Here is a 27,706-nt window from a genome sequence, read left to right as displayed (position 1 = left end):
ATTCACTGAGGAGATGATGGAGCGGGTCAATGCTGGGCTCAGATCTACCCCCCGGCCCAATCCCTTTTTGTCCCCCATAAACCCCCCACCAGAGCGGCCAAAGGTTCGCCATCGAGCCCCGCCCTCATCAGAGCAATCGAAGTCACATTGCCCAGCCTCGCCCCCCTTAGTTCCTCCTTACCACCTTCATGCTCTGTCTCCACAGTCTGATGTGTTTAGGGTCCGGGCTGCGAGGATTATGGCAGTGGTGACTTTTCCCAGGAGAAGCTGGGACCCTGTTTACTAGAAGGTTTTAAAATTTCTGTACTTTTAGGTGACAGGAGACATGTGGCCTGGTCAAAACACAGAGAGCTGCACTCTAAAAGATCTTTAAACATAGTAAACATAGCTTGTGTGCCACAGACTGCTCCCAAACACGAGGAGACAAGTAATACCTCTAAAACACTTAAGTTGGCTTTATTAAACGTTAGATCTTTAGCTGGGAAAACATTTTTAATTAATGATTTAATCACTGAGCACAGCCTTGATTTTATGTTTTTAACTGAAACTTGGTTGGACCAAAGTAACAGTGGAGCTGTTCTCATCGAGACGACCCCTCCTAACTACAGTTTTATCAGTGAGGTCAGGGTGAGCAGGAGAGGAGGGGGGGTTGCTGTCTTATTTAATGAATCATTTCAATGTAAGCAGCTATCTCCTGGAAGTTTTCAGTCTTTTGAATATGTGGCTTTACAGCTGAAGGCCCCATCCAAAGTTGTGTTTCTTAATGTTTACAGGCCTCCCAAATACTGCACAGACTTTTTTAATGACCTCAGTGAACTGCTGTCTGTGATCTGTGTTGATTTTGACTGTGTAATTATTGTTGGGGATTTTAACATCCATGTGGACAACCCTCAGGACAAAGGGACTAAAGACCTGAGTAACACTCTGGGCAACTTTGGGCTGACTCAGCATGTAACAGAGGCCACACATAATAGAGGACACACTCTTGACCTACTGATCTCCAAGGGCCTGAGCATTTCAGAGGTTACTGTGTCTGATGTGGGCCTGTCTGATCATTACTGTGTTTTCTTTGAAAGTAAAATCTCAGCCCACACAAATATATCAACAACAGTGATCACAAAACGGTGTATAACTGAACACAGTAGTGCAATTTTTAACCAGGTCTTCCCATTAACACCTGACCTGCCCAGAGGGTCAGTCAATGAGCTCGTCAATAGCTTCAATGCTAACATGTTAAATGTAATGGACACTATTGCTCCCATTAAGGTGAAGGTTATCTCTGGAAGGAAAAAGTCTCCATGGAGAAACTCCACACTGGTGAAAAATGAAAAAAGAGAGTGTAGGAAAGCTGAGCGCAGATGGAGAAAAACAAACCTCCAGGTTCATTATGACATTTATAAAGAGAAACTTCACAATTATAATTTACAACTGAGGAGTGCAAGGAGGTCCTACTTCTCTGACATCATCACTAAAAACAGCCATAATGCTCGGGTCTTATTTTCTACAGTTGACAGGCTAACGAACCCTCCTGTGTCAGTGGCAGCTGAACTTCATTCAACCATGGCCTGCAATGACTTTGCCAAATTCTTCACAGAAAAAATCCAAAAAATTAGACAAGCAATTGGTACATCAACAGCAGATCCAGGATATGTACTGTGTCCACCAAAAAACTGTTTAAACACCATGAAACAGTTTCAACCTATTAACAGCAAAGACCTGGAGGACATCTTAGGTCAACTGAACTCCTCCTCCTGCTGTTTAGATGTCCTGCCAACAAGTTTTTTCAAAAAGGTCTCAAAGACTTTAGAGTCAGACCTGTTACAGATCGTCAACTTTTCTTTATTATCAGGTGTGTTTCCAGAATCACTAAAAACTGCTGTAATCAAACCTATACTGAAAAAGGACAATCTTGACAAGACACAAATGAACAACTACAGGCCGATCTCAAATCTCTCATTTTTAAGTAAGATCATTGAAAAAGCAGTTTCTCAACAGCTCAGTTACTTCTTAAAACAGAATAACTACTACGATGCCTTCCAGTCAGGTTTTAGACAGAACCACAGCACTGAAACCGCTCTGACCAAAGTGTTTAATGACATATGTCTGAATATAGACAGTGGAAAAATGTCAGTCTTAGTTTTACTGGATCTCAGTGCAGCATTTGATACAGTTGACCACAACATATTACTCAAACGACTGGAGAACTGGGCAGGTCTTTCAGGAACTGTACTAAACTGGTTCAAAACATACGTAGAAAACAGGAAATACTTTGTATCAATAGGTAACTTCACATCTGAGCAGACAAGTATCACATGTGGAGTTCCCCAAGGTTCCATCTTGGGACCCTTTCTGTTTAACATTTACATGCTCCCACTGGCACAGATTATAAACAACAACAAAATAAACTGTCATAGCTATGCAGATGACACACAAATATATATCACAATGTCACCAGGAGACCAAGGCCCCGTACAATTTTCTCCAGCTAAACAAAACAAAACTGAGGTAATAGTCTTTGGCGCCAAAGAAAAACGATTACAGGTCACCAGAGAACTTCAATCTATACATCTAAAAACCACAAACCAGGCGAGAAATTTGGGTGTAGTGATGGATGCAGACCTAAACTTAGAAAAACACATTAAGACAATAACAAAGTCAGCTTACTATCACCTCAAGAATATATCAAGGATAAAAGATCTGATGTCTCAACAGGACCTGGAAAAACTAGTCCATGCATTCATCTTTAGTAGGCTTGACTACTGTAACAGCATCTTTACAGGTCTACCTAAAAAATCAGTCAGACAACTACAGCTCATTCAGAACTCTGCTGCTCGAGTCCTCACTAAGACCAAAAAAGTGGACCACATCAGTCCAGCTCTGAGGTCCTTACACTGGCTGCCTGTCCGTCAGAGGATAGACTTTAAAGTTCTGATGCTGGCCTATAAAGCTCTGAATGGTTTAGGACCAAAATACATCAGTGACCTCCTGACCCAGTATGAACCTTCCAGATCCCTCAGGTCATCTGGATCCGGTCTTTTATCAGTTCCCAGAGTCAGAACCAGACACGGAGAAGCTGCATTCAGCTTTTATGCTCCTTATATCTGGAACAAACTCCCAGAAAGCCTCAGATCAGCTGAAACACTCAGTTTATTTAAATCCAGGTTGAAGACTCACCTGTTCTCAGCTGCATTTGAATAAAGCACCAAATCCACACTTTTAAGCTTAAATTTCAAAACTTACATTTAACTACTGATTTTATCTACTGTTCTGATTTTATCTGTTTTGATTTTATATACTGTTTTGTTTGTTTGTTTGTTTGTTTGCTTGCTTGTTTTAATCAATTTTAAATCATGCTTTTTATTTGTTTTTGTTTCTAATGTCTCTGTAAAGCACTTTGAATCACCTTGTTGTTGAATTGTGCTATACAAATAAATTTGCCTTGCCTTGCCTTTAAGCGAAACATTCTTTGTATGTGAGGAAAATGCTGTTCATCCTCTTCAGCTCTAGCGTAGACAACTGGCTTTGCCATGTTTTCATGTTTCTTCTTTCCGTGTGTCCGCTACTTTGAAACGCTTGGGCCGCTCTGCCCGCCACAGTTTCAAGCTGGTCATGTGACTGCATGGCCACATCTGATTGGTAAAAAAGTTACCGGAAACTCCACTGGCGGCATGTTATCTAATGTGTTAAACTAATTATTTTTTAAAAAGTAACGAGTCAAATTTTGGAAATGTAGCAGAGTAAAAGTACCGTTTCTTCTTCACAAATGTACTCAAGTAAAAGTAAAAAGTATCGTGCAAAAAGGGTACTTTAAAAGTAAATTTTTTTTCCAAAAACTTACTCAAGTAAATATAACGGAGTAAATGTAACTCGTTACTACCCACCTCTGCAGACGGGCAAGTATACAGGTATACTATGAACAAATATACATATATAAAGATGAAGCACTGTGAGGTAAACAGATCTACAGAGTGCTATGAAAATATCTACAGTAGTGGAAGCGTAGCTCTCTGAACAGACTATAACAGTGTAGGCACTATAACAGAGACTACACCATGTCAGTGTCCTAAAACTACAGCAGTAACCAACGTGGTGAATGTTGATAATGAAAGGATCATGGTCACTGGGAGGAGGAGTGTAGAAGGGTTAGGTGAGTGTGGATGGAAAGGCTCAGCGGGGACTGAGTTCAGTAGGGTGACAGCTGTGGGGAAGAAGCTGTTCCTAAACCTGCTGGTTTTAGTCTGAAGGCTCCTGTAGCGCCTCCTGGAGGGGAGGAGGAGCTGGAAGAGTTTATTGGCAGTATGAGAGGAGTCTGAGAATGATGCATACTCGGCGTAGAAATCTCTTTTTGAGCGTTGTGTGATGGAGAACTTTGCTTTGTGTAATGTTATAAATACTTGGATAATCCTCAGAGTCTCTGGACTTTTACTTAGAGATATTATATTCAGTCCTGTGGATAGTTATATATTTAAAAATATATGATCCTCTCTGGTTACTCTGGTATGAATGACTCTGAATCACTTTATGGTAAATAACACACTATTTGCAAATTTGCAAACTGTGAAAGAATTCCAGATGACAAGTCTGTAGTTCGACATACAAGTGACGACCTTTGACCTTCATCAGTTTTTATTTAATTGTGTCAGAGAAACTCAAACGTGCTCTTCATGCAGCTGAGTACATTCAGTGTTTAAAACGGAAGCTGTGCAGGTCTGAGATCAGCAGCTTTGTGAAACACCAAGCTGAGGTCCTGTTAATGCTGATATATAGTGACACAGTTACATTTCAATTTAATTCAATTTTATTCATATAGCGCCAAATCACAACAACAGTCACCTGAAGGTGCTTTATATTGTACAGTAGATCGTACAATAACAGATACAGAGAAAAACCCAACATTCATATGATACATGGGTGATTAATCCTTTTGACTTTGTTTTTATCAATAAAACAGCTGCAGCTTTCACTACAGCACATGTGGTGCTTTAACCTTTGTACTGTTTGCATCAGTTCATTCTGCAGTTAACATGTGAACATGTTGGATGATCTGTCTGCTGTCACTGGGTGGTGTTGAGGTCTGAATCTGAGGGCAGCTCCTGTAATCACAAAGAGAACTGAACCATCACAAACTGAAATATAAAGTTTATCTCAAATCTGAAATAGAGCTGATCCTTCTGTCCTCACACACCCAGGATCTGAAGTTCTTCTCTTACATTTCTTTAGTTCTTCAGCTCTGCTCACATACGAGCTGTTTATTTCTTAAAGCCGTATATACCAACAGATTTTCCAATATAATGTTAACCTTTGAGTTGTTGGTGCTTTGTGAATGTGAATCTGCATACATGAGCAGACGGAGCAGGTTTCAGTCCTGGTTCAGTCTGCTGCTGCACCGTGGTCACCAACATACAGAGGTATCATAACAAATATTAATGCTTTTTTCCCTCTCAAAGGATGTAAGCTGTACTGCACATGTAACTTTGTGAACTTACCTCAATAAGAATGATTCAGACTGTTTTATTTAACCTGAATATTTGAAACAAACTTAGTAAAAACAATACACAGAGTCAGTGCTAAAAATGTAATCCGAGGAAAAATGAAACACACATTTTAACTTAAGCTGCCAAGCAGAAGTATTTGGTTTGAGTACATAAATATTAGGCTTTGCTATTTAATCTGTAATTAATGATTAATGAGGGGTTACTGAAGTGCAAGCCTTTTTTAAAATATGTGTTAATATCCTTACAGATGTGGCAAAAGAGTGAAAACATGCTGCTGTTTGCACATATTGAATAATCAGCTCTGCACAGGAGCTGCAGCAGAGTGCAGCCTGTTGCTCTTACAGTGTAATACTCATAATAAAAGTACAGTAACTGTGGTTAGTTACTGACTGAGCAGCCCGGTGCGTTTCTGTTCATTTCGTTCACCTGCACGGGTTAGCTAAACAAACTTTACAAAACAAGTTTTGCCGATAGCCGAGTGCCCATCTTAGCTAGCTAGCTAAGGATGTTAGCTACAGATTAGCTTACAAACACCTTTCACTTACCAAAAATATTGTGGCGGCTCTCAGGTCCTTCTGTCAGGCAGACACTGAAGAACACCTGAGTCTGTCAGTTTGAAACAGTCGGTAAACGCTGGACCTCCTCTCAGCGTCCCCGCTCTATGTGCCGTTCAGAGATACGCAAGTTTCTTCATGACTGCGGCTGCTGCAGATATTAGGTCGTCCATGATTTCTACAGTCACTGGTCAGCAATATAATGTGCGCAAACATATGTGGCTCATATATGTGGCTCTGAAGCCCCGCCCCTCAAGCGCACCCTCAGATGCCGAAGCAGTGCCAACTAATTGAAGCTGAAAAAATAACTGTACGTGGAAAAAAACGATGTAAGTGTGAAAACCACATGAACAGTGAGTTTTTCTTTAAATTTCTATATTTATGTTTTTTCACTATCATTTCACTTTCAATACATTTGTTTCAGTTTCAATATGTTTTCAGTTTCATTTTAAGGTGGCATCGTTTTAACCTCATATGTGGGTTCAAAGTACAAAAAAGTCCAGTTGTTTCTCTGCCAAACTCCTTAGACTGGAAGTTCTCATGTTATATTAATGTCCCACAGAAAGATTAAGGCAAAGATTAGGACAGGTTACAACTCGTGAATTTCATGTACTTATCACAGTTACAAAAAAGAATCTGCCTGAAGTCTATACATCCATACGTCTCATCATACAAAGCACTGATCTCCTACCTGCTGATGGAGCTGCTTTGGCTGGCTGTTCTTTAGGTTCTTCCATCATCTTTCTATAAAAACACGAGAAGATGATTTTACCAAAAGAAACAGTGAACACAGTCTGGGTGTCACATCATATGAATTTGTGTCATGGTTTAGTGTACGGGCCACACACACTGAAACTGATCTGTGTGAAAGAACACATCGATGACATGTGAATGTAGTGATAACCTCGTCATAATAGAGGTTTTTACTTTTTCACATATTTGTTCAGTATAATGATTAAATAATCTGACAATACAAACCTAAAATACTTTGTTCCCTGTCTGCGACTTTGTGCGTCTCTGCTGTTAGTGCTTAAAGGAAGTTTTAAACTTAAAATCCTTCCCCACATATGTGACTGTGGTCTCTGGGGCCATTATCCTGAAACACTGGGGCTCAGCCCTGAAAGCTTTGCTATCTTCACCTGATAACAGCAGCTGTTTAAAGTTATTGAGTTTGACAGGGAAGTGAATGTAAATGTGAGACACTGTGTGCTCACAGCTAAAGGCTGCAGTCAGCTGTGTCAGAGCGTCCAATGATCCTTTAATAAACACTCAGAGCTCCATGTTGATGAAGCTGTCATGTGTGAGCTTGTGAGGCTCCTTTAAACTGGCTCTGCTCTGTCAGATGCTCACCTCTTCTTCACTGTCTCATCAATCTGCTGCACTCTTCATCTCCTCCTCTCTCTCTGCTGTCCTGTTTAAAAAAACAAACAAATCAGCGTTAGCCAATCAAACTCTGTGCAGATGCTGCAGCTACAGCTGATATGTCATTCAGCTGTTCATCAATCAGCTTCTGCTGCCGTTTATTCGGCTCTTACTCTGAACACGTGCAGATCTAGGAAGATTTTCTTGGGGTGTCAAAATCAAAGCGTTTGTTTTTTCAAACACACGTGCAGGTGTTTATATCACATATGGTTTAAATGATTCAAATGCAGTAAGTATACATGTTTCATATATCGTCTATAACTGAATTATGTTCTGTAGCCTACATAATGAAACACTTTAGTTGCATAAAACGTGAATTTTGATTTTATGTACTGTATATGTCACAGCATCGCAGTGTGGATGTGGAGAAGAGAGGACCCAAACGCAGGACTCACAGGTGGTGAAGGCTGGTGTTTATGACAGAATGACAGAGCCTGAGATGGATGACTGACTGGAAGACCAGCTGAACAGAAACGACACATGTGGGACTGACGAAGACACTGAACTGGAGGACACTCAGGACTTACACAGGCTAATGATAATGATCAGGGTTCATATGCCTTTTTCAGGGTCAAATTCAAGCACTTCTTAAGCACTTTCAAGGTCCCTTTTCAAACTTTTCCAGCACATCCCTCCCTCACCGCCAAAAAAAAATGCATGTTTCAATTCACATCACCTCAGTAAGACCATGTGAAAGTTAAGACAAATCATCCTAGGTGAACTTAAACACCTTTTTCCCTTTTTGTTAAGAAATAGAAAAACACTCCACACAAAAATACTGCAAAAGGAAACTGTCGCCTTATATAAAGAGTGTATAAACTCAAAATGCACATGTCACTTAAAAATTAAGATGTGAACAAATCAACTTGTTAGATATTCTTCTCCTGTTGAAAAAACCCCAAAAAGAAATAAATAAGTCTTCTCATCAGATATTGATGCTTCTTTCCTGTGTGACAGAAAATAGGAGACAGATGTTTGTTTGTTTTTTAAGTTAATTCCCAATAAAGCTGTTTTACTGCTAACTACATTGCTGTCTGTATTATTGCTGAAGTCCTAAACGATCACCTTTAAAGTAGAGCTGGGCGATATGAGATTTTTTCATATCACGATATGTTTTTTTCATTTCAGGCGATAACGATATCTATCACGATATAAGCCAAATAACTATATTTGTAAGATTTAAATGTGCCGTTGCTCACAAGTAAAATGTGAAATAATCAGCAGCTTGTTTTTATTTAAATATTTATTTCCCATAATAAGTTCAACAGGGTAGATGTACTTAAGGAACATGAGACTTTTTCAGATAAATAAAGGCAAATATTGCAAACTACACAAAAGGCAGCCGCTAAAGCGTTTAAGTTTCAAAATAGAACAAACGAAACAGACTAAACTGTCAATTCCACTTAGAAACAAAATATTAATTGTAAAAATAAATCTTAGTTTGTTTTACAGAAGAACAGACAAAACTGACTAACTTTTGTCAATATCAAATAAACTGAGAACTAAAAGGAAATTCTCAATCTCTCCTTGTTGTATAGCTGAGCTTTTCAAACAGTTTTAACAGTTACTTTAGTCTGACAAAAGCCGAATGACGAATTAGCGCTTCCAGTCAGAGACTGAGGCTACGTCCACACGTAAACGGGTATTTTTGAAAACGGAGATTTTCCGTTTTCGTTTTAAAAAATAATCCCGTCCACACATAAAGGCAGAAATGAAGGAAAACGCTGCTATGAACATGCCAAAGCAGCAGGTGGCGCTAGATTCCTAACCGTGCAGAAATGCTGGCCAATCAGAAGTCTAGAAGCCTCGGTGGGAAAAAGTAAACAAAGCTGGGGCATAGAAGCAGAACCGAGTCGTATGTGTGGAGGGACAGTAACTGTGTGTATATGTAAGCATTTAAACACTGCAGAGAGTAGAATTAACAGTATTGTAGAAATTCATTTCACCGAAACAATAACGTGGCGCACAGTGTGACGCATGCACCAGTTTATTGTATTTCCAGACTTGCTTTCGGCACATTTACAGTGCACGCTACTCTGTTTTTTGTCAGACTTGAAATAGCCGAAATACCTTCACACTACGGAACTTCTATGGCTCTTCCGTTCGACAATCTCTCCGGCGTTGGAACCATCATCTGTTTTCTCTTCGGTCACGCTCGGTTGATTTTTCTAGTCGGCACACTCATTTCCTCCATTACCCGCTGGCTGCTTCCCAAACAAATACACGTGCGGCTACTTAGTTTGGATTGGCTGACCTTTTTTTTTTTTTTTTTTTAAGAGGACAAGAGCGGCGAGGTCTATCGCAATAGTTTAATTTTTCTATCGAGAAAAAGTTATATCGCGATACATATCGTTATCGTTCTATCGCCCAGCTCTACCTAGAAACCAGGTCAATATGTCTGTAGGTTCAGTCATCCAGGTCATGTGATCTAAGGAGCTTGGAGAGAAAAGAGACGTCTTTAAGTTTCTGGAAGACGTTTCATCTGAGAAGCTTCTTCAGCTCTAAAACCAAACGGTGGAGAGTCCCAGATATTTAAACCTGAGAGGAAAAGAGACGCTCACCATTGATCATGTGATGAGTCACATGATCAATGGTGGGCCAACAATATAACAACAATGTAAACACTTATTTCAAGGAGGAAACTGAGAGCCTTTGCACCAGGAGCACAAACATCAGCTCCAGCAATGATCCACTGATGTGTTTTTATTCCATGTATGAATGTTGTTATTGACAGAGATGACGTTTGTGTGTCAGTGATGCAGTGACTGTTGTTGTTACCTGTACAGGCTGGTTAGACTCTATGAAACAGATCATACAGATCTCTGCATGTTAGAAGAGACTATTAAAGGTCATGAATGAGACAAAGGCAGGGAGGCGTCCTTTACAGCTAAACAGCAGAGTGAGAGAACAGCCAGCACCTCTACATTTATCACATTATACAGCACATGTATGATACTGACAGGGATGAGAAGAATTTAGTGATTCTGATCCCATCATTGATATTACTTATTGATTCTCAGTAGCTCTGCTCTGACAGTCACCACCATCACTGAGCAGCATATCAAAGACATTTGTGCACATTAACTGCATGTTGTGGCTCAAATGTTTGTGCATGTTGGAGGCATTTCCTCTTTGTTGTGATCAGTGTTGGTCATTACTCAAAACAGTCATTATTACACATATTACACAAAACACTTTAATTAAAAGTAATGGAGTACGTTACTTCATTACTCCTCATAACATTACTTTGATGTTAAAATGAACAAATGAGCATGTAACAACATGAAGCTGAGGTACAGCCCCACACACCAACACAGATCCTGATGAGGTCACGTGATGTTTCTCTGAGTGTTTATGAACACAAATCAAAGATGAAACAGCACAAAGACACTTCAAAGTGATTCTACTGTAGAAACATGAACAGGTAGAAACCTGCAGCCTGACTGCTCATCACTTTGTTACCTGTTCAAGTTCAGCAGCAGCAGCTCACTTTATCACGGTGCTGGTCTGGGGTCAGTGTTTACTCAGCTTTAACTAGTGATGTGACGTTCTGTATCGAGGCTTCGAAGCGTGTGTCGAGTAATGGAGGGGGCGTTTCCGCGAAGCGCGTATCGAGGCTTGCTTCATTTATGGGAGGAGCTGAAAATGATGACGTCCGAAGCCTCGCTGCCCGGCTGTACCACGTGACTGGTTCAGGAAGCGGTTCGAACTTTGCCGCGAGCTATGACAGCGATATAAACCCCTCAGACAAAATGTGGGCGTTTGATGGAGAGTTGCGGTTAGTGAGAGTTAGAGACAGTTTAGAAAAAAAAAATCGCCTACGACCTGCCACAGTGGAGAAACTGTTTCTTTTTAACAAAAACCAATGATGTGTCCCCTAAACACTAATCACTGTCCTTGCCTCAATGTTACAAAAGCACAACCACTGTCCACACCTCACCTCACAGTATATGATCATTTCCATTTTAGGCATTTCCAAATAATCATGTTCCATACTGCCAGTATAAATATACACAGTACACTGCATCACTACAATATACATGTTTTACACACTCCTTTTGTTGTTGACATTTACAGGCTGTGTGCAAAAAGGCCACACTCTTCAAATTCATGCCAACTAATATTTTTACGTCCAGTAGGTGTCCTACTAGAGCAAATGAAGCTTCAAGAAGCTTCGCGTTGGGGTGAACCAATTGGATGAAAAGCTTCAGTGCTTCATGAGGCTTCATCTGCCCATCACTAGCTTTAACCTCACTCTGGGTTCTTGGCTAGCCTAGCTTTAGCTTAGTGTTAGCATGCTGTGTGCTAGCTTAGCGTCAGAGCTCTGCAGGTGTCTCGTGTGTAAATATTAATCACAGTGACAGTAAAGGAGGTAAAGGGCTGTGACGTCATCACGTACGCTGCGTCCTCTGTGGGCTCTGAGTGAACTCAAAGTACAAACTACAAGTACACAAACACGAACGTAGCTCAGAGTGGCGGACACACTCGGCCTCGTTGGTCCAGCTGTGAGTCCGTTACCGTGAACTATGGAGCGGCAGATTTGTGCTGAACTAAGCTGCACACAGCTGATGTTAGCCAGGAAACATTACACACTGACTTTAATGGAGAGACCGGAAATACAAACACACACAGTTTGTTGTGTGAAGAAATCAAACACGAGCTGAACAAACAGTAAAGTTCCTAAAGACAAACTGTTAAAGGAGGAAACAAAGCAAACTTACAGTTTCTTCACACACCAACAACAAGCTCCACTCCACGAAGTTCAGGAAGTGAAAGAAAACTTTGAGCAGGAAGGAAACACCCAAAGAGACGTTTGAGGACAATCAGGAGCATTGGTACACTGTGCTGCGTTCAGTTGCACCTCGGAAACTCCAAACCTCTGGCAGGCTGTGATTTATTTCTGCTGGTTTTCCTGTTTGAAACACAAACATCCGTCATCACTTTGTTGTTGTTCTTCCTGCAGCGTTTAAATATTTCAGCACTGAACTGATGTTTCTTCAAAGCTCATTTCAACCTGTTGAAGTCATGAATGAAAGTGCAGACTGAGAGTGGATCACATGATGTTTGAGGTGTGTCATGTGACATGTTCAGTATTGTCACACATGTCTAGATTGTCCCTGATATCATAACTGCTCAAACACTGATGATTATATTTGAAGAATTATTCCTGATGGCAGCAAAGTTTGAATGGAGCTCTCTGTCTGTGCTGATTTGTCGCCCTCTGGAGGTCAAAGCACAAACTGCATGATGTCACTGTAACCACCACAGTGACAGGAAGTGTTTTTATGACTGAAACACTGAAATGATGCTAACGGCTGTCGTTAGGCTCACTGACAGCAGTGCTGATGTGTTCATGTCAAACACTGGCTCAGGTCAGACTCCTTCATCCTTCTCCAGCGTGAGGCCGCCCTCAGACCCACAGGAGCTCTGACCTTTGACCTCCTGACCCTAACCATTTTAGTCTTGTTGCATCTTTAAATGCAAATCCTGTGAAATGGTCAGGGGCGGCTCTAGAGAAATTTTCTTAGGGTGGCAAAATCAAAGCCTTTTTCCCCCAAACACATATGCAGGTGGTTACATGTGGTTAAAATGATTCAAATGCAGTAAGTATGCACGTTTTTCATATAAATATAGTCTATAACTTAATTATTGTCTGTACCCACATGATTACACACTTTAGTTACATGAAACATGTGAGTTTTGATGTTATGTACTGTACAGCCTGTATATTAAATACATATGTAGCCCAATAAGTATAAACTCCAGAAAGCTACACAACATGGGGCGCTTCATTTACAAACACAAGTCTAACTTAAGTTTCACTGTTTTTGTTAGAAAACAGTCACATTGTTGCAGCTTAAATGACACAAAATGTCAGAAATCTGCACTGTCATGAACAAACATGTAAACCTCATTTTTCATGATTTGTTGGATTCACCCTCTGAGGTCTGAAATACAACCGGACATTTGTGACTCCTTTGAGTTTACGTTTGTATTTCACCCTCAGATTGTTTCATTTTATTTTTTCCTCCTCTTGCTTTGTTTGGTATCTTTTCAGCTCAACTGAATTTAGTTGTTTTTTCACTGACATACTGCATTAGTATTACTATTACTATTAATGTAACTATTACTGATCTGAAATCACACAAAGAACCTAAAATCCTAGCAGTATTTTTTACTGTAAAAAAACCACAGACGTGTTGGGTAAATGTTTATAACTTGAAATGCAAATATAAATTGTACATTTTGTAAACAGATACAACTATTTATCTAAAAATGCAGCCAATACACCTGCTGTTTTTTCATTTTCTACAACCATTTAAAATAGCACTCACCTTCCTTCATTTCCACAGTGTAACATCCACCCACCTGTGTAAAATCAGAAATTCCCATGGTGTTGTTCAAAATGTGCTCTGGCACAATCATAAGCATCGCTTGCTGCTGAAAACAAGAAGAAAGCCGTCCTGCTATGGGCTGAACCATTTGTTAATGTGGAGGGGGGGACACTATGGAATATATCCAGTTCTAGCATTTATATTCACTGCTGACTGTAACTACGCTCAAACTGTTAAACTTATTTTAATAAACAACACTGTCATATGCAAAACTGGGGTGGCACTTGGGGTGGCAAGGGATCATTTTAGGGTGGCACTTGCCACCCCATGCCACCCTTCTAGATCCGCCCCTGCTGATGAAGCCAACAGGTTCGCTTCATTTGCAAAAAGCAGATATGAGTTTCTGAGGCCACAGTCTTCTGTGGCAGAAGGGGAATCAGGGGAAGCCCTGGAGGAGTCCACCACCCACCAGAAACAGGTCTGAGCTCTCACTGCAGTTGTAAAGGGGCTACACAGCCCACATGAGGCTGAGGGATGCAGCCTTCTGTCAGACTGTCACTAACACAGAGAAACACCCGTGTACACTCATACTCATGGGCACATACACCAATCAACCTAACCCCACTAACTGCTCGTCTTTGGACTGTGGGAGCCAGAGAACCCAGAGAGGACCCAGACATGGGGAGAGCATGCAAACAGCTTAGATGTTGGATTTGAACCCAGAACCTTCTTGCTGTCAGGAAACAGTGCCAACCACTTTTCCACTGTGCTGCCTGTTTGACTCTGATACACCCATTTTTGAGCTCTTAAAAACAGCCCTCCACACAACAGAGACAAACCATAAAGGACTTTGTGGCTTGTAGCAACCAAAGAAAGTTTAAGGTGCAAAATAAAGAGGTTGAAAGGAAAGTAATAAAGATGTAATTATAACAGTAATGTTGGCTGTGTATCACGTGTGGCATGTCATTGTGGGGCTGGCCTCTGTTGGGATTGAGAATATGTGATGGCGGGGGCAGGGTTGGTTACTGGGGTTTATCCTGATCTCCTGTTTAGTGGAACTGTGCTCCTTTGAATCCACAGCACTAACCTGGCACACACACATAAAATGCATCATTGCTACAGAGCACAGCAGGACTCATTATGAGTGGTGGGGCAGGCTGGATGGTGTTGAGGAGTCGTATCGCAGTGACATTGGCTCCCCTGCTTCACTCTCTCCTGCCCCACTAATGCAACTCACTAATCCCTCTGTCCCCTTTAGGTGGGGCTCACGCTGACAAGATAAAATAAGCTGCACGACTGGTGGGTGGGGGCTGTGCTGTCAGCCCCCCTGGGTCTGCTCCTCTGTGATCCTCAGTGGGCCAGTATGCCTCTCCTGGTAGCTCCATGGGGGATGGTGTGGTGGGTTGGTGGGTGCCATGGCGACTATGTGCGGACTTCACATTTTTGTCTGCTGTGACAGCTCCTTGATCTGGGCGGGGCCAGTGGGGTGTGGGTAGGTCCTTTGTGGGGCTTTGGACGTTGCCTGAATATTGTCAGGCAGCTGGGTGCTGTGCCTCGACCCGTTCTTCCTTTGCATTTGTGGTTTGGTGCCATAAATGCACAACATAGAAGAGCCACCTCGACGGGACAACACTCAGCGGTTCATCTGTCTCTCTTCCACAGCATGTCTTTATCCTGTCTTCCTTCTCTCACCTCAACCAATCACAGCAGATGGCCCCGCCCCTCCCTGAGCCTGGTTCTGCTGGAGGTTTCTTCCTGTTAAAAGGGAGTTTTTCCTTCCCACTGTCGCCAAAGTGCTGCTCATAGGGGGTCATATTGTTGGGTTTTTCTCTGTATGTATTATTGTACGAGCTACCTTACAGTATAAAGCACCTTGAGACGACTGCTGTTGTGATTTGGTGCTGTGTAAATAAAACTGAATTGAATTAAGAAACAACTCTTAGATTCCTCACATGATTCTCCTGTATTCCTACTGGACGCCAAGGTAATATAACATGGAAGTGTGTCGCAGTGCCTGGTGGCCACATGTTACCCATAAACTGTCAACCTGACCGTGCTGTAGCTACGTCCAAAGACTAGTTAAAGATTAAAGCTTTTTGGGGGGTTAAATCTGACATAAAGAAAGAAAGAATAACATTAAAGTCGATTCTTTTGATCACTGTGGTTCTACTTTGAGGATATGATATGTAAAAACCCTCAGTTGTGGCTGGTGGATCTCACATTCCTGGTCTTTGTAATTCCAGTTCAATGAAGCCTCATTTTCACCTTTTTCCAGATAAATTTTCCCAACTGTTCTAATGTCCATGCTGTGGCATTGTCCCATCATTTGTATTTCCTGTTAATGGATTTTTAATATGGTCTGGGAAATTACTATATATGAGTAACTTCCTGTTGTATTGCAGCTTAAGGCCATTGTCACTGAAATAAAGCCCAAGTTGTAATAGTTTGCATCCAGAACGAGGAAAACGAAGAAACCCAAACACTGCTCAGTGGATGAGTCCGTCCTGGAATAAATACCAGGACAAAACTAAAAAGAAGAGCTTGTTTCCTCGAAGCAACAACAGAAAGCTCTTTGTCTCTACAGATGTTTCTGGGAAACACGTTAACAATATTTATACATTTGTTCTTAATAAACGTTTTTACTTAATGATGCTTTATGATATTTCTATCTGACCTAATGCAGCAGCGTATCCACATGAACTCTGCAGTGTTTCTACCCAGAGGCCACCGTGGTCCTTCTTTACTAATGCTGAGGGTTTTCTCCCAGCCGTGATAGCCTTTGACAGGTAAACTGAGTCATTCCAGCCCAGTGCAAAAATAACCTCCCTGTCTGCTCTTAACTTCACGCATCGATGCTAAAACGTTGCATAACTGAACCTGCAGACTGTGATCCTGTAGCTGTCGAGGAGAGGGCTTGATGCCGTCCATCTTCTGCTCAATTAACAACGCCTGCAACCTTTTCAGCCTTGGTCCTGCTACAGTCACAAATATAACATCATCACTCTTTATTTGATCCACTACACTGCTGTCATTTCTCTGTTATGGCCCCACAAGGTCACTGAATCAACCCCACAGCATCACGTACAAGTTTTCAAAGCGGTGTTCTAATCTGCTTCGAGCTTTCATCATTTTAGCCAGCCCCTCCGATCTTCTCCAGGTAAACACTACAAAGAAAGAGTTCAGTCTGAATGAAACATCTTGTGCATGTCACACGATACAGCATCCACAGCAGTATACACTGCAAACAGCAGAAGCTCTTCCTTCTTAGCCTTCGGTCCAGCAGTGATGACCTCCTCCTGCTTTTGGTTCAGATCACCTTTCTCCTGAAAATCTGAGCTGGGCTTGACAAACCCTCAGCTCAGCGTGATATAAAGGTGGCTCTTCTAGTGTATTTGCCATCTCCTGAGCTGTCATTGTTACCATCTCACATTCTTCTCCAATCCATGGTTAGGGTGCTGCTCATAGGGGGTCATATGATTGTTGGGTTCTTCTCTGTATCTATGAAGCGCCTTGAGGCGACTTTTGTTGTGATTTGGCGCTATATAAATAAAATGGAATTGAATTTTCAGGGTCAAAGTTCAGAGGAAAGTTTGTTCAGCAAATGAATGACAATAAATCATACATGTTTGCTGATTCACAGGTTAACAGCCTGGAGGAACAGGGCTGTGTCGTTCCTGTGATGTGATTCAGCTTTATTTCAGCCACTCAACAAAACAACATTATATTATATTTAATATATATGTATATATATATATATATATATATATATATATATATATATAAAATATAATATATATATATACATATATATATATATTATATTTAATATATATATATATATATTATATTTTATATATATATATATATATATATATATATAAAATATAATATATATATATACATATATATATTATATTTTATATATATATATATATATATATATATATATATATATATATATATATATATAAAATATAATATATATATGTATATATATATTTTATATATATATATACATATATATATTATATTTTATATATATATATATATATATATATATATATATTAAATATAATATATATATATATTATATTTTATATATATATGTATATATATATAAAATATAATATATATATATACATATATATATTATATTTTATATATATATATATATATATATATATATATATATATATATATAAAATATAATATATATATATATTATATTTAATATATATATATATATTATATTTAATATATATATATATATATATATATAAAATATAATATATATATATATTATATTTAATATATATATATATATTATATTTAATATAATATATATATATATTATATTTAATATATATATATATATATATAAAATATAATATATATATATATATATTATATTTAATATATATATATATATATATTAAATATAATATATATATATATTATATTTAATATATATATATATATATATATTAAATATAATATATATATATATTATATTTAATATATATATATATATATTATATTTTATATATATATATATATATATATATATATATATATATATATATATATATATATATATTAAATATGTGCCAACTGAATCAGTACGTTTCATGTAGAAATATGTGTGGCAACTTTTTGTTGCAGCAATGATCTCAAAACACGGGGGGGGGGGGCTAAGATGAATGTCTGCTGTGAGGACAGGGGGTGTGCGTGTGTGCTCAAGTCACGTGACACGTCATTTACGCAACATTTGGTCCATTTCAAAGTTACAGTGAGATAAAATCATGTTATGGATTGCACTCAGTATATTGTGCCGACATGGTGAGATTGTGTCTGTCGAGCCGAGGAGAGCGTCGCAGTGCCAAAAGCTGTAAAATGAACTATCAGGCTGGAGTGTGCTGCCACAGCACAGAGCAGTCACAGAGTCCTGCAGGCAGAAGAGGAGTGATCGTGTTAGCCACCTTACAAAACAAAAAGACATGAAGTGAAAAGCAGAGCGCAGAGTGAGGCAGAAGAAGACAGACTGGGCCAAGTCCTGCATGTGCGAGAGCGAGCGAGACCCGGGACAACGTCATCCGCCTCGCCTGGACTAGTCCGCCGGCCGGAGGAGGGACAGTGGCTGCACTGTGCAGCCGAAGACTCACTTTGATCGCGCAGGAAACGAGCGACGCAACCGGTCCACCGTCCGTGCAAACTGCGCCAGGCAGCGTATTGCACGCTGGAGGACACCGAGGAAAGTCACAGTAGGAGCGGTGCTTAGTGAGAGGTGATGTCGGGGGGACATGGCTTCTTCTCCGGTCACCCCAGCATCGCTTGAAGGAGAAACACCTTCACCCACCGGGAACGAGGAGCCCGCGACCACCCGACAGGTACGACACGCCTCCGAGACCCTCTGCGCGCCCGGTAACGTTGTAACGTTTTACCGAAGTTCATTCGCAAACACACCAGTTTAAGATGGACCCGAGAATCAGCACACGGGAGCACTGGTGTCTGACTCAGCAGAAACGGCGCGACGTGCGTGTAATGCTTCGTATTTGATAACGATGGAATAATTCTTTAAAATAAGCACACAGATAAACACTGGTGGGTGGAAAAGCTCGTGTTTTGGTGAAATGAGTCCCGCCTAGTCCGGTCTACACCTCATTCAGCAAACATCTGAGTCACCCTGAGACGCCAGTGCGCGTCCTTGTGATGCAAAAAGCCGTAAGTGACACGCTGTTTACACGCAGGAGCAGTTTAACACATGCAGGTTGTGCCAGTAGGCGTTTCCTTCAATGTGACACCAAACGTGTAAATAGTGCTGGGAGCGGATGTTGGACCTGATCAGTCTTAATCTGACAAACTGTAGTTCCTGCTCTGTTTCTAATTCAGCCCCATGACAGACAACCAGCATGTTCTCCTGCCACGTGTTATTGACACGCACATATTTAGTCCGTGTGTGGGATGTTAAAGGTGAGTTTGTTCAGGGCACGATCAGACTGAGGCCATTTCAACAGGTGCAAGGAAGTGTTAGTGTGGTTACTACGGCAGCACTGATGCCCTGATGAGTGCACATGGCTGGAATGAAAAGTCAATGCTATGTATAGCATGAACTACTTGTTGTCTAAGGCGGTGCAGAGAGTGAGCAGGAAATATCTGAGGTTGGATATTTCAGTACATACAGAGCTGTGCAGAGACATTAGGATCTTAAACTATTGTCTGTATCTGGCAAAGCGAGAATCTGAGCCTTGTGTACAAACTGTCTGGTGTTTGTTCTGGCAGGAATATGAAACTACTGTGCACAGCATGCTTATTAAGATGGCCCAGGACCAGGTCATCTTGCAGGATGGTAGTGTTACATCGAGAAGGTTCCTCTTTAATTGTTGGATTTCTGTGTGAGTTTTCTCCCTGTGCCTCTGTGGCCTCTCCCCACAGTATCCGTGTTTGTGTTTAAAGTGTTTAAAGTACAGCACTAGATGATCGTATGGGTGAATGTGACTTGTTGTAAAGCACTTTGAGTTGTTGTCTATATAAAGTCTAAATGGAAATCCACTTATGTGCAGAGGACCAGAAGATCCAGCGCATCGAAATAAAAAGTTCTTTGCTTAAACAATGAATTGTGCGATAAAATATTAATTTACAAATTCATTTTTAAGTTATTTTATTTATTCAATACAAAAGTAATTTATTATCTAGTAATTTAATTGAAAATAAAAAAAATTATAAATCAGTATTTGAAAATAAATTATTATTCCATTAATAAATACTTCAAATCAGAAAAAAAAAAGAAATAAAATCTCAATAAAAACCTCACATCAAAAATCCTTTTCCTGTGTCGTCTCATGTCCAACATCTGTGTAGGCAGAGTGTAAACACAGAGGCTGAATGGCCTTTGGTATAGGTGCAAAGCTAAGACTGTCTAACCAATGACAGAGCTCCTTACCTCGCACCGGCTAATTTGCATTGCTCCGGGATTTTGGAAATTTATCCATTTATTCATTATGATGTGGTTCAGCATCATAATGCTGAACCACAGAAACACACACACACACACACATATATATACACATATATTAGGGGTGCAACGATACTCGTATCGATATTGAACCGTTCGATACAGTGCTTTCGGTTCGGTACGCATGTGTATCGAACAATACAAAATTTTTAATTTATTTTATCAACTTTCCTTCTGACGATGCTGTCTGTGTAGAGCGCTCAGTGGATCTGCGTTCGACTACTCCGCCTAGGCTGCACTGTCGAGCACAGATCCACTGAGCGCAGCGCAAGCTAGCAGACAGAAGCTAAGCTCGTTGCAACATGGCAAACTGAACCTCCCCCACTAGTGATGGCCAAATGAAGCTTTCCGAAGCACTGAAGCTTGTATTGAAAAACGGTTCATTACTCGAAGCTTTTCAACACAGTCCTCTCCGGTGACATCTGGTGGTGAAAACTTTGAAGAGCAGCTTGAATCTGCAAAATAAAACGGACTGCTCAATCATCGCTGCTCACTCAAGAGTGGAGTTCTCTCTGATATTGGGCCACCGTTCCGTTGCTTTGAACATGTAATTGGTTTTGTTTTCTCGATTGGGGGGCTGAAAAAAATGTAATGCGTATTTGCGTAATACATTTTGATCAATAAACTTTCCCTATTTAAACATGCACTATGGTGTGGCCTTTCTTTGCTCATAACTCCTTGATGTTGGTAAATACAATAAGTGAGCAATATATATAATATACATATGAGAATGCACAGCACATTATGGAGTATGCCCCTACTGTGAAGTCCTGCCTCCATCTACTTGTCGTTTAATCACTGGACAGCTGGACAGGTTCATACAAAATATTAGATGAGGCCGATTGTCCTATACATATTTTTGACCTAGGGGTGGGATTGATTGTGAACTGGAAAGGGAAAATGCTTAGGAAGCTGAGTACGGCTGCATCGTCACTGATTTGTAGAATCATTTTTGATTCGATACAGGATCCGATTCAATTTGATTGGAATCTGGAAAGTTTTGCCTCAGTCAGAAATATTACAATTCTGGTCATTTAACAGTATATATCCATAATTTCGTATCTATTAAAAGAAAGCTGACACATGTGAGACTTAATTAGAGATGTAAACAGAGAGTTATGAAACCTGCAGCTGGAGAAGCCAGCGAAAAAAAAGAGGCAAACACAGCGCGGACCCGACGACGCACCAAAATCTGACTCTGACGCGTCGGGTCCGCGCTCTGTGTTCACGTTTGTATGCAGAATCCGTAAACCTGCTCCCAGTTACTGTTTTACTGTATGGTGTTTGACGACATGTTGTGAGGTTTAACCTGATATGCTGGCGTTTCAGGCATAATAACGTTAATTTACAAATCGACACCGGATTGTAATGAATCAATATCACTTTATTCAATTTAGCATGGATTGTAATCAGAAAAGCGATAGTCAAAACCCACCCCTAATCAAGAACTTGCAAAGTAAAAACATGCTCTATGTCAGGTAGCCCTTTTGTTATTTACATTTAAAAAGAGGATTAGTGTTACTGTGCGCTGGCTGAGTCTGTTTCTTTTCTTAGAAATAGTTTCTCCTGCCCTGGAGAAAATCCACTTGCATGGAACAGAAGAGGCTGTGGAGTGCAGGAACCACACTGCAAGCTGGTAGATATGCAGGTATTCCTGGGTCCTGCAGACTATCACCTAAAAACAATAAACAAAATGATTTTCTAAACTGTAGCAATGTCATGTACGTATAGTGTCAAATACATTTTTGTAGTCTTCATCAGCTTTAATTCACATGGAAGTGTTCCTGAAGTCATATGCTGTAATGATATTTACATTATGAAAACATGATTTTGGACATTTCAGGTTTTTCACTTCGGCAGATAAAATAAATTGAGCAAAATCAACTCAAAATATTCCCACACGCCAGAACGTCCTCTCTTCCTCGCTGGCTCCATAAAAAAAACCCACCCCTAATCAGAATCAGAATCAGAATCAGAATACTTTATTGATCCCTGGGGGAAATTATTTTTTGTTACAGTGCTCCATTTTAAACCAACATTAAGACAAGACAGACAATACGCTAACTAATACGCTAACTAAGAATAGTACAATATATACATATATATACATACATACATACATAAGTCACTCATAAATAAATAGTTGGAAAAGAAACATGTGTAGCTGTAGCAGCAAACAGTGTGTTAAGTGGATGCGTTGTACAGGGAGATGGCCACAGGCAGGAATGATTTACTGTGTCGTTCAGTGGTGCTTTTCGGTAATCTCAGTCTCTCACTGAACGAGCTCCTGTGACTGACCAGCATGTCATGGAGTGGGTGGGAGGTGTTATCCAACATTGTCTTTATCTTGGACAGCATCCGCCTCTCCGACACCACCTTGAGGGAGTCCAGCTCCATCCCCACAACATTGCTGGCCTTACGGATCAGTTTATTAAGTCTGTTGGCATCTGCGACCCTCAGCCTGCTCCCCCAGCATGCAACAGCATAGAGGATCGCACTGGCCACAACAGACTCATAGAAAATCCTCAGCATTTTCTGGCAGATGTTGAAGGACCTCAGTCGCCTCAAAAAATAGAGACGACTCTGGCCCTTCCTGTAAAGTGCTGTGGTGTTTTTAGCCCAGTCCAGTTTATTGTCAATGTGTACTCCAAGGTATTTATAGTCCTCCACAATGTCAACACTGACCCCCTGGATTGAAACAGGGGTCAAGTGTTTCCTGGTCTTCCTGAAGTCCACGATCAGTTCCTTGGTCTTTGCCACGTTGAGCTGCAGATGATTCTGCTCACACCACGTGACAAAGGAGTCGACCACAGCCCGGTACTCTGTCTCATCATCCCTGCTGATGCATCCAACCACCGCAGAGTCATCAGAAAACTTCTGAAGATGGAGGTCTCTGTGCAGTGGCTGAAGTCTGTGGTGTAGAGGGTGAAGAGGAAGGGGGAGAGGACAGTCCCCTGTGGTGCCCCTGTGTTGCTGATCACCTTGTCAGACACACACTGTGGGAGACGTACATATTGTGGTCTTCCTGTCAGGTAATCAACAATCCAGGACACCAGAGAAGCATCCACCTGCATCGCTGCTAACTTATCACCCAGGAGGGTCGGCCTGATGGTGTTGAAAGCACTGGAAAAGTCAAAAAACATGACCCTCACAGTGCTCGCCGGCTGGTCCAGATGGGTGTAGACACGATTGAGCAGGTAGATGATGGCGTCCTCTGTTCCGAGACGAGGCTGATAAGCGAACTGAAGGGGATCCAGATGTGGTCTTACTATGGGTCGCAGCTGGTCCAGGATGAGCCTTTCCAGGGTCTTCATGATGTGGGAGGTCAATGCCACGGGCCTGTAATCCTGGGGGCCACTGGGACGAGGCGTCTTTGGTACAGGGACGAGGCATGATGTCTTCCACATCACCGGGACCCTCTGCAGACTCAGACTCAGCATAAACAGTTTATGAAAGACTCCACACAGCTGGGGGGCACAGGCCTTGAGGACAAGGGGACTCACTCCGTCTGGTCCAGCAGACTTGCCTGAGTGAAGTCTCCTCATTTGCATCTCAACCTGGTATTGAGTGAAGGTGATGGGTGGGGGAGGGGTGTCAGGAATCTCACAGGAGGCAACATGTGAAGAGAGAGGCTGGCACAGTGGTGTGGCTCTGGATTCCAGGCTGACTGCAGGTGAGGTTGTGGGGGTGGGAGCAGACACTGTGGTGTCGAATCTATTGAAAAACAGATTCAACTCGTCGGCTCTATTCTCACCTCCCTCAGCTCCCCTGCTGTTGGTTGGCCTGAATCCAGTGATGGTCTTCATGCCCCTCCACACCTCTCTCATGCTGTTCTGCTGGAGTTTCCACTCCAGCTTCCTCCTGTAATTGTCCTTAGCCTCTCTGATCTTGTCCTTTAGTAACACCTGGACCTTCCTCACCTCCTCTTTGTTGCCCCCTCTGAAAGCCCTCTTCTTGTTGTTGAGGAGGGCTTTGATGTCCTTAGTCACCCACGGCTTGTTATTTGGGTAACAATGAACAGTCTGAGCTGGAACAATGGAGTCGGTGCAGAAAGTTATGTAGTCTGTGATACACTCAGTAAGCCCATTGATGTCCTCGGCGTGAGGCTCACAGAGTGTTTCCCAGTCGGTCACCTCGAAACAGCCCTGTAGTTCTGCTAAGGCCTCCTCTGACCACCTCCTGACAGTCCTGGTGGTCACAGGTTCCCTCCTCACAATTGGCACATAGCGGGGGGTGAGGTGAATCAGGTTATGATCTGACCTACCAAGTGGGGGGAGGGAGGAGGAGCTGTATGCATCCTTGACGTTAGCATACAGTAAGTCTAAAGTTTTCTCTCCCCTGGTGGGACAGTCCACATATTGTTTGAATGTTGGTAGTGTATTGTCCAGTGATACATGGTTGAAGTCACCCGAGATCACAATAAAGGCACTCGGGTGCTGAGTCTGTAGCCGAGCTATGGCAGAGTGGATAGTGTCACATGCAGCTGTGGGGTTAGCAGAGGGGGGAACATAAACAGCCACTAAGATGACGTGAGAGAATTCCCTGGGTAAATAATACGGCCTGAGTCCAACAGCACACAGTTCAGTGTCCGGGCAACAAATCCTTTCTTTGATTGTTATGTTGGCAGGGTTACACCACCGGTTGTTAACTAAAACAGCAAGCCCACCTCCTTTACGCTTACCGCTAGCGATGCTGTCCCTGTCCGCCCGAACAGTGTGGAAGCCTTCCACGGAAGCATTCTCATCGGGAATGACCTGGTGCAGCCATGATTCGGTGAAACACATCAGGCTACACTCTCGGTATTCCCTCTGACTCCGTACCAGTGCTGAGAGCTCGTCGATTTTAATTGCCAACGATCGCACATTTCCCATCACGATAGACGGCAGACACGTTTTAAACCTCCTCCTCGCTTCGAGCCTCCGCTCTCTCACCGTCACCTTTTTTCTTCTCTTCTGTCCTTGACCTCTGCATCCCCGATGTGTTTTCCTCCAAATTTCAGCTGGTACTTCTGCGGGCACTTCTGCGGGCCTGGCCAGCGAGCCGGCTGGCATCAGGGCGATCAGCTGATCTCTGGAGTAAACAGTCCGTGTGTGTAGGAGATGTGCCGCGGTCCCGTTCCATGATAAAAGTAACAGTTCCACGGCCACCAGAAGAACAAAAACTCTCTCAATCCACATGATTGAGTAAGAAATAGAAAACGGAGGAAAATACAAGTCAGAAAAAAAAAGAATACGTAAGAAAAAAGAGCTAAACTAAGAGAAAAGCAGGAGCGACTGTAACAGGCTGCACGCTGGTTGGCGCATGCGCATGCGCATAAGAACTAATCAAGAACTTGCAAAGTAAAAACATGATCTATGTCAGGTAGCCCTTTTGTTATTTACATTTAAAAAGAGGATTAGTGTTATTGTGTGCTGGCTGAGTCTGTTTCTTTTCTTAGAAATAGTTTCTCCTGCCCTGGAGAAAATCCACTTGCATGGAACAGAAGAGGCTGTGGAGTGCAGGAACTACACTGCAAGTTGGTAGATATGCAGGTATTCCTGGGTCCTGCAGACTATCACCTAAAAACAATAAACAAAATGATTTTCTAAACTGTGTAGCAATGTAATGTACGTATAGTGTCAAATACATTTTTGTAGTCTTCATTAGCTTTAATTCACATGGAAGTGTTCCTAAAGTCATATGCTGTAATGATATTTACATTATGAAAACATTTTGGACATTTCAAGTTTTTCACTTCGGCAGATAAAATGAATTGAGCAAAATCAACTCAAAATATTCCCACACGCCAGAACGTCCTCTCTTCCTCGCTGGCTCCATATCTGTCAGTGGAATGATCACCTCTTCGCTCTCTGTCACCATCAACACACTCCACGAATCCCGTGGATGATTCACTTCCTTATATCCGTTTGAATCAGGTACCAAAGCAGTTACGTGCGTAATGAAGCTTCGGACGTCACTGGTCACGTGACTTTTGCCAAACGAAGCAAGCCTCGACACAGTGCTTCTGAACCAGTGTGTTGTTTTTTTCGACACATGCTCCGGAGCATCAGCTTCAAGCGGGCCATCACTATCCCCCACCCTCATTCAGATCTGGCCTTTGGAATTATTTTGGTCTTCATGTGACGTATGACCCTGAAGGTAAGCGCGTCATGGACTAAAGTAAAACAGTATGTTGGATGTGCCACGCAATGCTCAATTACATGGGTGGGAACTAGTGTGTTAGCGCAGTTAGCTCGTTAACGTGTTGGCCGTCCAGCCCCACGCACGGGGCGATCCGCGGTCGCTCGTTAACGGAGATTTGCCGTGTTGTGGCGTTAAGGTCATTTCAGATTAACGCTGACAGCACTAGTGGGAACACAACGAATATGACTGCACATTTACTCCGACATCATCCTAGTGCAAAGACAAGTGGAAGCAGACAAAACAACAAGCACCATGCTACAAACTTTACCCGAGTCATTTAGACAGCTGTTAGCACAGGATTCTCCTTATGGGGACCTGATATGTTTAATATGCTGCTGAGAATATAGCCCAGAAGAAGCGTATAGTAGAGCTTTTATTTTGAAAGAGACATTTCTCTGTAATAAACTCTCTTTTCCAAAGATGGGTGATTTCTCCATCAGATAGATTTTTTTATTATTATTTTGTTGTTTCAGCAACATTAAATTTAAAAACTGTACTTTTGAGTTAAAATATATATTTATAATTTTAATAACTGACAAATTAAAAAGGCATGAACATTTTTTTTGTATCGAAAAAATATCGAACCGTGACACCAAAGTATCGAACTGAACCGAACTGAACCGTGAATTTTGTTTGTCGTTGCACCCCTAATATATGTGTGTGTGTGTATTTATACATCAATCCATTTTCTTGCTTATGGAGTTC

General features: G+C 41.4%; 1 protein-coding gene across 2 annotated transcripts in view; it reads right to left on the bottom strand.

Moving 5' to 3' along the window:
* Positions 1–4,780: 4,780 nt before the first annotated feature.
* Positions 4,781–27,706, bottom strand: part of LOC113011595 (NACHT, LRR and PYD domains-containing protein 3-like) — a 604,422-nt gene continuing 581,496 nt past the window's right edge. The window contains exons 3-6 of one of the 2 annotated variants that reach the window (XR_013905072.1): positions 7,400–7,460; positions 6,741–6,793; positions 6,041–6,357; positions 4,781–5,093 (exon numbers count right to left, since the gene is read on the bottom strand). The gene's annotated coding sequence lies outside the window, so the exon portion shown is untranslated. The other variant, XR_013905070.1, reaches the window with a different exon arrangement.

The sequence above is a fragment of the Astatotilapia calliptera genome, chromosome 3 (genome assembly GCF_964374335.1).
Source record: "Astatotilapia calliptera chromosome 3, fAstCal68.1, whole genome shotgun sequence".
NCBI classification, from domain to species: Eukaryota; Metazoa; Chordata; class Actinopteri; order Cichliformes; family Cichlidae; genus Astatotilapia; species Astatotilapia calliptera.
Note: the sequence above shows the minus strand (reverse complement) of the source record. Positions and strands in the feature narration are given on the sequence as shown.